Here is a 15,580-nt window from a genome sequence, read left to right on the forward strand (position 1 = left end):
AAATTACAGCAAAATATGTGTCCCCTCAAAAGATTCAGTTTCGCACAGATGGATTATGCACCCTGATAATAAAAAGTTATTGGGAGATATTCAATGGGTCTGACCCTATCTCTCTTTGACCAATAAACAATTACAGCCATTATATCTTACCAGGCAATACAGATTTAAATTCTCCCAGATATCTTACTGATGCTACCAGGAAGGCTTTGTTGTTAGTAGAACAGCATATTCAGAGTGCTGCCTTGAAACGCTGAGTCCAAACAGTTTATCTTGTGAGTACTGCAAACAGAGTCGCAACCCACTGGGGTTTTATGGCAGGGAGCTCCCCTGTTATGGATACACCCAAAAATATCCCCAGCCAAGACACTTGTTTATTATCCTGCCTCAGTAGCTCAGTTGGCTCTGATTGGTATACAGCAAAGCATGCAGTTTTTTGGAGTTGCACCTGAAAGTTTAATAGTACCGTATAATGCTAAGCAAATTGAAGTGTTAACAGCCACAGAGGATAATTGGGCTATTTTGAGGTGTAGTTTTCAAGGTCTTATAGATAATCATTACCCCAAGGATCCAATATTACAGTTGGCTAAAGTACATCCATTAATCTTTCCTCGTATTACTGCTAGAGATCCATTGTTAGATGATTCTCTTGTTTTCTCTTGTCCTTTAAAACAGGACAAGGAGCCTATTTAATAACAGGATCATCCCCAGTTACCATTCAGTTTCCCCCTGCATCTCCACAAGTCATTGAATTGTAAATTGTGATTAAAGTATTTGAATTAATTACAGGTCCCTTTAATTTGATTTCTGACAGCCAGTATGTTGTAAATATGCTGCAGTGTTTGGAGATAGTAGGCAAAATAAATTTGAGATCTACCATTGGAGAATTAGTTATTAAGTTGCAAAGAATTATTTTAAATTGTCATTCACCCTTTTTTATTCAACATATTTGTGCTCATACTGGATTGCCAGGACCCCTTGCAGAAGGGAATGATATAGTTGATAAAGCTTCCAGAAAATGCATGGCCTTTTTAATGGCCTCATCTATTGATTTGGCACATGATTTTCATGCACAATTTCATGTTAATTCAAAGACTTTGTCATCACGATTTAAAATTTCTCGAGCAGAGGCGAGAGAGATCGTGAAGGTGTGCAAAACCTGTGCCCTTTTATTACCTCAAGTCAGTGTGGGGGTTAACCCCCGGGGATTTCGCCCCCTACATTTGTGGCAAATGGATGTTACCCATTTTCTTGAGTTTGGAAAGTTAAATATATATTCATGTTTCCATAGTTACAGCCTCTGGCATTATTTTTGCCTCCTTACAGACAGGCGAGAAGGCACGCCAGGTCATTGCACATTGTTTTGTGGCTTGGGGTGCCTGGGGACAGCCTAAAGAAATAAAGACTGATAATGGTCCAGCCTATACTTCATCCTCTTTTGTTTCCTTTTGCAAGATGATGGGTGTCCGTCTGGTGCATTGGTTGCCATACAACCCTCAGGGCCAAGGCATTATTGAATGAGCCCAGGAATGTTTAATTAAACAAAAGTGGGGAATTGCCCCTGCTGGGTCCACACCAAGAGAGAGATTAGCCATTTCCTTATTTACTTTGAATTTTTTGAATGAAGATAAACAAGGGCGTGTTGCAGCTGAGCGACACGCTAATCTTGATATTTCTCCAAAAGGCATGGTCATGTGGAAGGATGTCTTAACTGGTTGTTGGAAGGGCCCTGGCCCAGTGCTGGTTTGGGCGAGGGGGTCTGTTTGTGTGTTTTCCCAGGATCACTGACAACCGCTGTGGGTCCCAGAATGGCTGACCAGAGCAATTCAAAATAAGCAGAACGATGGAGACATGGATGTTCCTGTGGCTGGGAATGCTCCCGCTAGTGAGAACTAAAGAGCTACATTGGGAAATTATGTCTGTGTTCCCAAAACCCACGGTGTTGACACATTCGGCACAAGTGTTTAATGGAGTCTTTACATTTAATGCTTTGCTACAATTGCCTTTTTCACCATGTAATGGAAAGATAGCTCCAGTGCAGGAATCTATGCAGCTTCAGCTAAAGGGATTGTTGTGTTTCAGATGATTCAAACTTTTCCACAGATGAGTGATTGTGTTCAGCTGTATAATCAGACCGCAGCATGGTTTGATATGCCAGTTAAGAGTTCTACTAAAACTAATGCTACCTGGATTCGAGGGGTGTAGCCTGCCAGTATATCCAAGGGCAATGGCACTATACCCTCCCAACCTAGATGGGCCCCTTTTCGTAGGGGTATTCGTGATTCCCTTCCACCTTGGACCGGCTGTCAATCTAGAAAAGTAGCATGGGTAGTGAAGAATTATTTTTCCTTTTCCCCTTATATAGGTACAGTCTATAATAGTTCCTTTTCAGAGTATAATTGGACATATCAAAATTCAGCTCAAGTAGGAGCTAGTAATCCTTTGAATGTATGGTTCTTATGTGGGGTGAATGGTAGTTGCACTGATCTTTCCCCCTTAAGCATGGTGGCGGGAGGGGCCTGGGGCAATGCAAGTTTTTATTGGAATGGTTCTAGTGTGTTTGAGTATTCTGTATTTCAGTTTGCTGGAGGGAGGAATGTTTCTTTTCAGGCTACGCCTGTTTGTATGTGGCCTCCTTGTGTGTTTATTGTTTATAATGGTAGTTATGAGAATAATGTTGTTAATTGTAATAGTAATAATTGCATTTATAGTATGTGCTGGAATGCATCTTTGCATCATTTATCTGTTGTTACTAGGATGCCTCGTTTTGTACCCTGGCCTGTTCAGGCTCCTGCTATGACTTTGTTCAGACCTAAAAGGGATTTTGGCATTACTGCGGCAATTGTCACTGCTATCGCAGTTTCTGCCAGCGCAGCCACAGCTGCAGCCATATCCTTTATTGAGACAGTCCATTGTCCATATTAATTGCACTTGTGTCGATGTGTCCATGGCTGAAGGATTGGCCAGCTGGATCGCCACAGCAGTCTCCCCCCTGAATGAGTGGGCTGGCATTGGTGGACTTGCCATGTGCCCAATTCTCATCGACGTCCTGGCCATCTGGTGCATCTGCTGTATGCAGTCCTCAGCACAGAGCCCAAGCCTTGATGATACAGGCTTTTGCGGCAGTGGAAACAGGATAATCTCCTCAAGTGTGGCTTGGCATGCTAGAGAAGTAGTCAATGATGGGTAAGACTCCCTGGGCGTGTCACCAACCTAAGACAGAGATCAAACCAATGCTGTATGTCTCCCAATGATGGGTAAGGGGCATTGCCGCAGGGGGCAACCTAAGACAGGCATTCTCTCTGCCAATAAGTAAAGAAGGGGGAGATGTGAGGAGTGGGTGTGGCAGCAGTCCCAAGATGGTGCCTGGGACTGCAGCCAAGTCTTATGACTTGCACCTGACTTCCTCATACACCTGAAAATAAGCTGCATCCATCGTGAGAACTGCACAGGTGCACCATGATGCAAGAACTGACCATATGACAAGTGATGATTCTGGCCAATGGACTGCTGTTACTTACGTAGACTAGGCTGATGGGGTTATATAAGGGCTTGCAATTGGGGGCAGAAAAAAGAGAAGAGAGATTTTTTTTTTCTGCATGTATGTTGAAAGGTTCCTGAATAAACTGCTTTGAGAAGAATGCTGTGTCGTTGCTCTTTTCTGGTGGTCAGAGACAGAAGCAACATATATATTTTGTTTCTTATTTGACTATAATCAGTGTTTACTGTGTGTAGTATTGAAATCACTTTTACTATTTATGAAGTAGTTAATGTTGTTTTCTATTTATGACTCAAGAATTTGTAGTTACTTTTATATCAATAAGCATTTACAGTACTTTGTAATTCTCAGATGTTTCCTCTGACATCCATCTTACTTATCATGAATTATAAGAAAATCTTTACTACAAAATAAAGATAATCATTTCCATTTATGTATTTATATATATAATGAAATTGATGTAGAAAAAAATCATCTATAGTGAATAGCCTACAAATAGTTTTTACATTAGAAAGCCAAAATGCAAAACCAAGTCTTATATGTCTGTGTAAGTTTTCATTGCTTCTGATAAACTCTGAATAACATAATAATTAATAATGTTGGGAGCCTCCCGGCCTGGAGAGGATAGTGGCACAGGCACAACTCTGTTGTGGCTTTAAAGTCTGAGGGTCTCTGGACGTTCTAGCTCTCTAACTGTACTGAAGTGCTGAAGGTAACTTCTAAAAAGTCCAAAAAACTTTCTTACTCTTTCAGAGGGTAAAATGCTGCTGGCTTATGTGATTGACACCTGTAACAGTTGGAAATTAAGTAATGGGGCTTTTGTTCTATCTCAGCAGGAACTGAGCAGTTCTATCTTTTAGTCTGTTAGTCAGAAATTGTAGGAAGAAAAGGGGACACTCTGAAAAGTAATTATAGTATTTATTGCTAAGTTATAAAAGGTTTCATATTAAAGCTATCTTAGGAAAAGGGGGAAAGCAGAAAGATCCTACACTTGATCTTAGCCAAAAGGCCGAGAAGCGATAAGCAGAAAGATCCTAAGCAGAGCAAGGGAAAATTTCTTCTTTCTGAGGAAAGGGAAAAAAAATTACCTCTTTTCTCCTTGTCCTCAGTACTTATACATCTTCAGAATACATGATCACATGTTAAAAATTTCATCACAAGTTCACACAAAAAGATAATTCATAAGTTGAAATAGAAGTTTACAGCAGAGAATGTTTACATGCATAACCATTAGGAGTAATTATCTGGCTAAACATTCATCACCTGTCACAGCTCCACAGGTTCATTGAAGGTTTAAAACCATAGCTAAGTTATTAGTGAAGTTTTGTATAGATAAACCCAGTCAATCTTTTATCTTCTGTCCTAGCACTTATAATCATGAATTCCCTTTTTATGACCTTTGGTTTTACAACCTCTTGGAATGTGCTCTGAGTAGAAGAAAGTCTGGTTACTATCTAAGAGCAATTAACTGGTGACACATGGGAGACTGACAGAGTTCTCATTGCAGTTTTGACTATCAGAAAAGGACCTATCATAGCAGCTTCACTATAAAAGAGCTTAACAATCACTCATATAATTTTAGGAATTCTTATAGAATCATCCTTAAGACTTAAGAAGTCATCTGTTTATCTATATAGCATCACTACAAGACAGTAGTACATCTTCATAGATCTGCAGAGATCTGTTCCAAAGGGGTCGGCTGATACCTAGTGATTGTTATATATGTTTAATAGAAACAGGAAAAGCATATTAATAGCAGGATTCTTTCCTAAAATGAATTCTCCTGTGCCTTGCTTATAGAAGTGAATATGTCACAGATTATATTATAATCTGAAGCAGACCTTCTCAGGAAGATCACCTGCTAGTTATTAGGTTGTTCTATTATGACTCCTGACATAATAATATGTGAAGTTGGTTATATCAAAAGAGCACTCTGTTGCTGAGAAAAGTATAGGGTAATTATTATTTATTTTTGAGATTTATAGTGGCATTCTAATATTATGAGGAAATAGACAAGTATTCCAAGTGAAATAGCTCAGTGTCCACTAACATTTCTGGTGACAGATAAAGCACACATCTATTTCACCAAAGTGCAACAAATATAAAAATCCTGTAATCAATGATATGTGCGTGCAGTAATTAAAAAGTCAGCAGTACACTTTAGCAAAGATCATAGTAGATGTCAAGACAGTTCACTTCACAAGGTTTGCTCTGAATATTCTACAAGGGAAGGTGCCTAAAAGAAGACACTCAGCACTGTTTACTTGTCCTTTGTGAAAGCTTCCCTTTTTGACTAAAGACCTTTTATGTTTGTGCTTTCCTTGAAACAAAGAATAGAACCTGTCATACAACCCAGAATTTTATGACATGAAATAATGAGATGTTGGTTTGAAAAAGAACAATGTATGATTATAAGTAAATGTCTAATAAAAACATTTTCATAACGAAGTGAATGGAAAGACTATATTTTTTAGATGCAATTTAAGGTTTCTTTTTAATATCCTTTCCCTGAATAATTAGTACATTTCTAAAATAAAATCATGTTTTAAAAAAAACATTATTCTTAATAATGTCTTTATCCACAAAACAGTAATTTTTGCTATCTACTTGTTACTCATGGCTAATTTACCGGTTTTTGCCTTAAGAACAGAGATGCTGAGGAAGCTCTCACCATGATGTTTTAATAGTAGTAAACTATCCTTTACAAGATAGGAACTATGGCCATGCATTTTCAAACGCATTGCTTTTTTGCTTTTCTGTACAGAAACTAACATACTTGGAATAGCAAGCATGTATTATTTGGGAACAATAATGAAACAAAAGTGTGAAGGTAATTTAACTTTTTCTCTCCTTTGCTGTTTCCAGTATTGATATTTTGGAACTCATTCAAATGCTCAGGCAGAAACGGAGTTCAAAGTTTAGAAGAGTGTCTTAGATCTATAAAATCTGCGTCTGAAAATCCATTTTCTATTTTTATGTTCTATACATAATGGTATCTTGCTGTTCTGCTCTGGATGAATATAGAATAGTGATATCAACTGGGCTGGGCATGATGGCATAACCCTTTAAACCAGATACTCAGAAGGTAGAGGGGAAAAGATTAGTAGTTCAGCATCGTCTTCACAGTTGAAGGCCAGCTTTTGCTCTATGTGAAAACCTGTTCAAAAAACAAAGCAAGACAAAACAAACAAAATAAAAGCAAATAAAACCCCCTAATGATGGTAATAGCTGTAATTAAAAACTCCTGAAAAAAGTTTTTTTTAAAACATTAAAAGAACCACTGTACAAAAGTCTCAAAAAAGATTTTAATTAAAAGAAGAAAAACTGATTTGGAAAATGGGCCTTAGGATTCAGCAAATGTTCATAGCTCATAGGTTCTGTTGTTGCTATTTAAAGGTTATTTTTCCCAACTATCCAAGAAAGGGTTTGATTAAAATGAAACAAAACCGAAACCAATTAATGTATTCTAATCCTTTTTTATTGTGAGTTTTAAATGACTAAGTCATTTCTCCAGCCAGTATTCTGATCTCTTAAGGTGTAGTAATATGGTGTAAAAATCACTAAACTCAGAAAATAAAATGCTTTCTTAAAAAAAAAATAAACAAAACACTGCTGGTTCTGCATACTAAGTCTTGATAAATAGGGAACATGTCGAGTTTTGGGGGGTAAAAAACACAAGCACATGCCAGAAATTATGCAGTATGAGGAAAGATGACTTACAGTGGATATAGCACATCTCAAATCTTTGCAATTCTGAATGTCACCTTTGGAATAAAAATCCATGTTATAAAACATTTGTAAAACATATTTGAATCTTCAGATTGACAAGTTTTGTAAAGTGACAGTTTCATAACATTTTATTTGGGAGCTCCCTGGTTTGTATTAGTTCAAGTAAGGACATTTATTTAAAGTCAATTAATTATTTCATATTTTGCCTCTATTAGATGTGAGAGTCTCTTTATTTTGGTGACATTAATTTTGCTGCAGTTTAGATGATATCACTAGTTTATTGTAAGCACTTATCTTCCTAATTTTATAACAGTAATACAAATCTGCTTGTGGCTGACAGCTACCATTATTTTTACCTCATGTTTTCCACTAGGAAAAAGGGCCTATTTAATGGATATGCTATTTCTTAAAACCCATTAAAGAGAGCTCTTGTCATTGATGCAGCCATTTTTGCCTTTTCAATAGATTTGAGAATATAACACTTGATGTATAAGTTGTGTTTCTTTTTTAAAATTAGGTATTTTCTTCATTTACATTTCAAATGCTATACCAAAAGTCCCCCAGACCCTCCGCCCCAACTCTCCTACCCACCCACTCCCACTTCTTGGCCCTGGTGTTCTCCTGTACTGAGGCATACAAAGTTTGCAAGACCAAGGGGCCTCTCTTCCCATTGATGGCCGATTTCACCATATTCTGATACATATGCAGCTAGAGACACATGCGCTGGGGGTACTGGTTAGTTCATATTTTTGTTCCACCTATAAGGTTGCAGACTCCTTTAGCTCCTTGGGTACTTTCTCTAGTTCCTCCAATGGAGGCCCTGTGTTAAATCCAATAGCTGATTGTGAGCATCGACTTCTGTGTTTCCCAGGCCCCAGCATAGCCTACAAGAGACAGCAATATCAGGGTCCTTTCAGCCAAATCTTGCTGGTGTATACAATGGTGTCAGCATTTGGAGGCTGATTATGGGATGGATCCCCAGGTATAGCAGTCTCTAGATGGTCTATCCTTTCATCTCAGATCCAAATTTTGTCTCTGTAATCTTTCCATGGGTATTTTTTTCCCAATTCTAAGAAGGGGCAAAGTGTCCACACATTGGTATTTGTTCTTCTTGAGTTTCAGGTGTTTTACAAATTGTATGTTGTATCTTGGGTATCCTAAGTTTCTAGACTAATAACCACTTATCAGTGAGTACATATCATGTGAGTTCTTTTGTGATTGAGTTACCTCACTCTGGATGATGCCCTCCAGGTCCATCCATTTGCCTAGGAATTTGATAAATTCATTCTTTTTAATAGCTGAGTAGTACTCTATTGTGTAAATGTACCACATTTTCTGTATCCATTCCTCTGTTGAGGGACATCTAGGTTCTTTCCAGCTTCTGGCTATTATAACTAAGGCTGCTATGAACATAGTGAAGCATGTGTCCTTCTTACCATTTGGAACATCTTCTGGATATATGCCCAGGAGAGGTATTGCAGGATCCTCCGGTAGTACTATGTCCAATTTTCTGAGAAACCACCAGACTGATTTCCAAAGTGGTTGTACAAGCTTGTAATCCTACCAACAATGGAGGAGTGTTCCTCTTTTTCCACATCCTCACCAGCATCTGCTGTCACCTGAATTTTTGATCTTAGCCATTGTGATTGGTGTGAGGTGGAATCTCAGGGTTGTTTTGATTTGCATTTCCCTGATGATTAAGGATGTTGAACATTTTTTCAGGTGCTTCTCAGCCATTCGGGAGTGAGAATTCTTTGTTCAGCTCTGAGCCTCATTTTTTAATGGGGTTATTTGATTTTCTAGAATCCACCTTCTTGAGTTCTTTATATATATTAGATATTAGTCCCCTATCTGATTTAGGATTGGTATAGATCCTTTCCCAATCTGTTGGTGCCTTTTTGTCTTATTGACAGTGTCTTTTGCCTTACAGAAGCTTTGTAATTTTATGAGGTCCCATTTGTCGATTCTCGATATTACAGCACAAGCCATTGCTGTTCTATTCAGGAATTTTTCTGCTGTGCCCATATCTTTGAGACTTTTCCCCATATTCTCCTCTATAAATTATACTGTCTGTGGTTTTATGTGGAGTTCCATGATCCACTTAGATTTGACCTTAGTACAAGTTAGATAGGAATGGATCAATTCACATTCTTTTACATGATAAAAACCAGTTGTGCCAGCACTATTTGTTGAAAATGCTGTATTTTTTTTTCCACTAGATGGTTTTAGCTCTCTTGTCAAAGATCAAGTGGCTATAGGTATGTGGGTTCATTTTTGGGTCTTCAGTTCTATTTCATTGGTATACTTGTCTGTCACTATACCAGTACCACACAGTTTTTATCACAATTGCTCTGTAGTACAACTTTAGGTCCGGCATGGTGCTTCTACCAGAGGTACTTTTATCATTGTGAAGAATTTTAGTTATCCTAGGTTTTTTGTTATTCCAGATGAATTTGCAAATTGCCCTTTGCAATTTGATGAAGAATTGAGTTGGAATTTTGATGAGGATTTCATTGAACCTGTAGATTGCTTTTGGCAAGATAGCCATTTTTACTATATAGAACCTGCCAATCCATGAGCATGGGAGATCTTTCCATCTTCTGAGATCTTCATTCATTTCTTTCTTCAGAGACTTGAAGTTCTTATCATACAGATCATTCACTTCCTGATTTAGAGTCAGGCCAAGATATTTTATATAATTTGTGAGTATTTGAAGGGTGTTGTTTCCCTGATTTCTTTCTCAGCCTGTTTATTCTTTGTGTAGAGAAAGACCATTGACTTGTTTGAGTTAATTATCCAGCTACTGGACTGAAGCTGTTTATGAGATTTAATAGTTCTCTGATTGATTTTTTAGGGTCACTTATATATACTATCATATCATCTGCAAAATGTGACATTTTGACTTCTTCCTTTCCAATTTTATCCCCTTGATTTCCTTTTGTTGTCAATTGCTCTGGCTAGGACTTCAAGTACTACGTTGAATAGGTAGGGAGAAAGTGGTCAGCCTTGTCTACTCCCTGTTTTTAGTTTAATTGCTTCCAGCTTCTCACCATTTACTTTGATGTTGGCTACTGGTTTGCTGTAGATTGCTCTTATCATGTTTAGGTATGGGCCTTGAATTCCTGATCTTTCCAAGACTTTTATCATGAATGTGTGTTGGATTTTGTCAAATGCTTTCTCCTCATCTATCGAGTTAATCATATGGTTTTTGTCTTTACGTTTGTTTATATAGTGGATTATGTTGATGCATTTCCGTATATTAAACCATCCCTGCATCCCTGGAATGAAACCTACTTGGTCAGGATGGATGATTGTTTTGATGTTTCTTTGGATTCGGTTAGTGAGAATTTTATTGAGTAATTTTTTGCATTGATATTCATAAGGGAAATTGGTCTTAAGTTCTCTATCTTTGTTGGATCTTTCTGTGGTTTAGGTATCAGAGTAATTGTGGCTTCATAGAATGAGTTGGGTAGAGTACCTTCTGTTTCTATTTTGTGGAATAGTTTGTGGAGAACTGGAATTAGCTCTTCTTTGAAGGTCTAATAGAACTCTGCACTTTGGTTGGAAGACTAATAATGACTGCTTTTATTTCTTTAGGGGATATAGAACTTTTTAGATCATTAATCTTATCCTGATTTAACTTTGATATCTGTTATCTGTCTATAAATTTGTCCATTTCATGCAGGTTCTCCAAATTTGTTGTGTACAGCCTTTTATAGAAGGATCTGATGGTGTTTTGGATTTCTTCAGGATCTGTTGTTATGTCTCCCTTTTCATTTCTGATTTTGTTAATTAGGATGCTGTCCCTGAGCTCTCTAGTGAGTCTGGCTAATGGTTTATGTATCTTGTTGATTTTCTCAAAGAACCAGCTCCTGACTCGGTTGATTCTTTGAATAGTTCTTCTTGTTACCACTTGGTTGATTTCGCCCCTGAGTTTGATTATTTCCTGCTGTCTACTCCTCTTGGGTGAATTTGCTTCCTTCTCTTCTAGAGCTTTTAGGTGTGTTATCAAGCTGCTTGTGTGTGCTCTCTCTAGTTTCCTTTTGGAGGCACTCAGAGGTATGAGTTTTCCTCGCGGGAATGGTTTCATTGTGTCCCATAAGTTTGGATATATTGTGGCTTCATTTTCATTAAAGTCTAAGAAGTCTTTAATTTCTTTCTTTATTCCTTCCTTGACCAAGGTATCATTGAGTACAGTGTTGTGCAGTATCCACGTGAATGTTGGCTTTCTATTATTTATATTGTTATTGCAGATTAGCCTTATTCCATGGTGAACTGATAGGATGCATGGGACTATTTCAATATTTTTGTATCTGTTGAGGCCTGTTTTGTGAACAATTATATGGTCAATTTTGGAGAAGGTACCATGAGGTGCTGAGAAGAAGGTATATCCTTTGTTTTAGGATAAAATTTTCTGTAGATATCTCTTAAATCCATTTTTCATAACTTCTGTTAGTTTCACTGTGTCCCTGTTAAGTTTCTGTTTCCTGGATCTGTCCATTGATAAAAGTGGTGTGTTGAAGTCTCCTACTATTATTGTGTGAGGGGCAATGTGTGCTTTGAGCTTTACTAAAGTTTCTGTAATGAATGTGGCTGACCTTGCATTTGGAGCATAGATATTCAGAATTGAGAGTTCCTCTTGGTAGATTTTACCTTTGATGAGTATGAAGTGCCACACTTTGTCTTTTTTGATAAATTTGGATTGGAAGTCGATTTTATTCGATATTAGAATGGCTACTCCAGCTTGTTCTTTCAGATCTTTTGCTTGGAAAATTGTTTTCCAGCCTTTCACTCTGAGGTAGAGTCTGTCTTTTTCCCTGAGATGGGTTTCCTGCAAGCAGCAAAATGTTGGGTCCTGTTTGTGTAGTCCGTCTGTTAGTCTATGTCTTTAATTGGGGAATTGAGTCCATTGATATTAAGAGATATTAAGGAAAAGTAATTGTTGCTTCCTATTATTTTTGTTGTTAGAGTTGGCATTCCGTTCTTGTGGCTGTCTTCTTTTAGGTTTGTTGAAGGAATACTTTCTTCCTTTTTTGGTGCATTGTTACAGTCCTTGTAGTGTTTTGTTTTGTTTTTTTTTTCTTTCTGTTATTATCCTTTGAAGGGCTGAATTTGTGGAAAGATATTGTGTGAATTTGGTTTTGTCATGGAATACTTTGATTTCTCCATCTATGGTAATTTGGACTTTGGCTGGTTATAATAGCCTGGGCTGGCATTTGTGTTCTCTTAGTGTCTGTATAACATCTGTCCACGATCTTCTGGCTTTCATAGTCTCTGGTGAGAAGTCTGGAATAATTCTACTAGGTCTGCCTTTATATGTTACTTGACCTTTTTCCCTTACTGCTTTTAATATTCTATCTTTATTTAGTGCATTTGTTGTTCTGATTATTATGTGTCAGGAGGAATTTCTTTTCTGGTCCAGTCTTTGGTGTTCTGTAGGCTTCTTGTATGTTCATGGGCATCTATCTCTATCTTTAGGATTGGGATGTTTTCTTCTATATTTTTGTTGAAGATATTTGCTGGCCATTTAAATTGAAAATCTTCATTCTCATCTACTCCTATTATCCATAGGTTTGGTCTTCTCATTATGTTTTGGATTTTCTGGATGTTTTGAGTTAGGATCTTTTTGCATTTTGCATTTTCTTTGATTGCTCTGCCCATGTTCTCTATGGAATCTTCTGCACCTGAGATTCTCTCTTCCATCTCTTGTATTCTGTTGCTGATGCTTGCATCTATGTTTCCAGATTTCTTTCCTAGGGTTTCTCTCTCCAACGTTGTATAATTTTGGGTTTTCTTTATTGTTTCTACTTCCCTTTTCTTGTCTTGTATGATTTTGTTCAATTCCATCACCTGTTTGGTTGTGTTTTCCTGTTTTTCTTTAAGGACTTCTACCTGTTTGGTTGTGTTTTCCTTTTTTTTTCTTTAAGGACTTGAATCTCTTTAGCAGTGTTCTCCTGTATTTCTTTAAGTGATTTATTAAAGTCCTTCTTGATGTCCTCTACCATCATCATGAGTTATGCTTTTAAATACAGGTTTAGCTTTTTGGGTGTTTTGGGGTATCCAGGACTGGCTGAGGTGGGAGTGCTGGGTTCTGATGATGGTGTGTGATCTTGGTTTCTGTTAGTAAGATTATTACATTTTGATTTAGCCATCTAGTAATCTCTGGATTCAGTTTTTATAGTTGTCTCTGGTTAGAGCTTTCTACTCTCGTGATTCTGTTATTATCTACCAGCTGACCTGGGAGACTAGCTCTCTCCTGAGTTTCAGTGGATAGAGCACTCTCTGCAGGCAAGCTCTCCTCTTGCAGAGAAGGTGCAGATATCTGTTGTTTGGATTTGCCTCCTGGCAGAAGATGACATCCTGAAACAGGGCCTGTCCCAGAAGATGTGCTGCTTCTGCCTGTCCCAGAAGCTGTGCAGCTTCAGTAATAGGCACTCTCAACTCCATAGTATAGTCTCTGAGAGATCCTGGGCCAGAGATAGCTCCCCCAGGTGCTCTGGCAAAACCCTCCCAGGCGGGGTGGACACCTCTCCTCTGGCAGGGAAGGTGTCAGGATTTCTGGAGCCTGAAACGGGGTCTGCCCCAGAAGCTGTGTGGCCTCTACCAGTCTCAGAAGCTGTCAACCTCTGCAGACCACACTTTTACCTGAGCAGACTAGTCTCCAAGTGATCCGGGAACCAAGATGGCCCCCCTCAGGTGCTCCAGTAAAGCCCTCACAGGTGGGATGGACACCTCTCCTCTGGCAGGTATGTGCCAGCATGTCTGGAACCTGAAACTGGGTCTGTCCCAGAAGCTTTGTGGCTTCTGCCTTTCCCAGAAGCTGTCAGCTTCTGTAGTCCACACTCTCACCTGCGCAGACTAGTCTCTGAGTGATCCGGGAACCAAGATGCCTCTCCCAGGTGCTCCATAAGTTGTATTTCTAAATTACTTTTTTATTATGTAAATTTATCTTTAGACACTTTTTGTACATGTACACAATACATACTGACCACTCTAACCTCCCACTTCCTCACTTTTAACTCACAACCTGCCTGTGAATCTCTGTCTTATGTTTGTATCAATTCATTTTGTTCTGTGACCCACTGAGATTAACAAGGGCATCTGTGTGATCATGGATTTGGAGCTAATGTCTGGAGTTTGGTGGATTCAACTAAAAATAGTGGTTCACCTTTCCTAGAATCTCTCAGTAGCAAATCGGTCAGAGGGAAGGAGTAAGGACACATGACCGTCCTTCCCTTTTCCTTCAGTGATTGGTTATAACAATGATCTTCTGAGAGCCTGCCTGGGTCAGGTACCTAGAGTTTTGTGGGTTACTGATTACAATGGTTGTTATCAAGTCCAGAGAATTCTACGCCATACATTCTGCCTAATTCCTTCTTACACAATATATTGTTAGCCATGGAAGGTGTTTTTTTAGGGCTGGACCCACACCTATTGCTTATTTTCTACATTTTGGTTTGCCATGAGGCTCAGCATTTACCAGTATTCATTGTCAGGAAAGGCTGCTTTCATTAAGACTAGGAGTAGCTTTTGTTTGAGCATAGCTATTTAACAATATATGAGTTTTTAATCATTTCTTAATCTCAAAATAATTGACCTTTTTTAAAAAAATTAGGTATTTTCCTCATTTACATTTCCAATGCTATCCAAAAAGTCCCCAGTACACTCCCACACCCCCGCCTCTCCTACCCACCCACTCCCACTTTTTGGCCCTGGCGTTCCCCTGTACTGGGGCATATAAAGTTTGCAAGTCCAATGGGCCTCTCTTTCCAGTGATGGCCGACTAGGCCATCTTTTGATACATATACAGCTAGAGTCAAGAGCTCTGGGGTACTGGTTAGTTCATAATGTTGTTCCACCTATAGGGTTGCAGATCCCTTTAGCTCCTTGGGTACTTTCTCTAGCTCCTCCATTGGGGGCCCTGTGATCCATCCAATAGCTGACTGTGAGCATCCACTTCTGTGTTTGCTAGGCCCCGGCATTGTCTCACAAGAGACAGCTATATATGGGTCCTTTCAGCAAAATCTTGCTAGTGTGTGCAATGGTGTCAGTGTTTGGAAGCTGATATGGGATGGATCCCTGGATATGGCAGTCTTTAGATGGTCCATCCTTTCGTTACAGCTCCAAACTTTATCTCTGTAACTCTTTCCATGGGTGTTTTGTTCCCAATTCTAAGAAGGGGCACAGTGTCCACACTTTGGTCTTCGTTCTTCTTGGGTTTCATGCATTTAACAAATTGTATCTTATATCTTGGGTATCCTAAGTTTTTGAGCTAATATCCACTTATCAGTGAGTATATATTATGTGAGTTCCTTTGTGATTGTTTTACCTCACTCAGGATGATGCCCTCCAGGT

General features: G+C 38.6%; 1 protein-coding gene and 1 pseudogene across 5 annotated transcripts in view; one reads left to right on the plus strand and one right to left on the minus strand.

The window, feature by feature from the left end:
* Positions 1-15,580, plus strand: part of Prrg1 (proline rich and Gla domain 1) — a 144,890-nt gene that overhangs the window by 74,050 nt on the left and 55,260 nt on the right. The gene's annotated exons all lie outside the window — the stretch shown is intronic.
* Positions 4,384-4,517, minus strand: LOC115030234 (U2 spliceosomal RNA; annotated as a pseudogene).

This window comes from Mus caroli, unplaced genomic scaffold, assembly GCF_978045245.1.
Source record: "Mus caroli unplaced genomic scaffold, Mus_caroli_1 scaffold_5, whole genome shotgun sequence".
Lineage (NCBI taxonomy): Eukaryota > Metazoa > Chordata > Mammalia > Rodentia > Muridae > Mus > Mus caroli.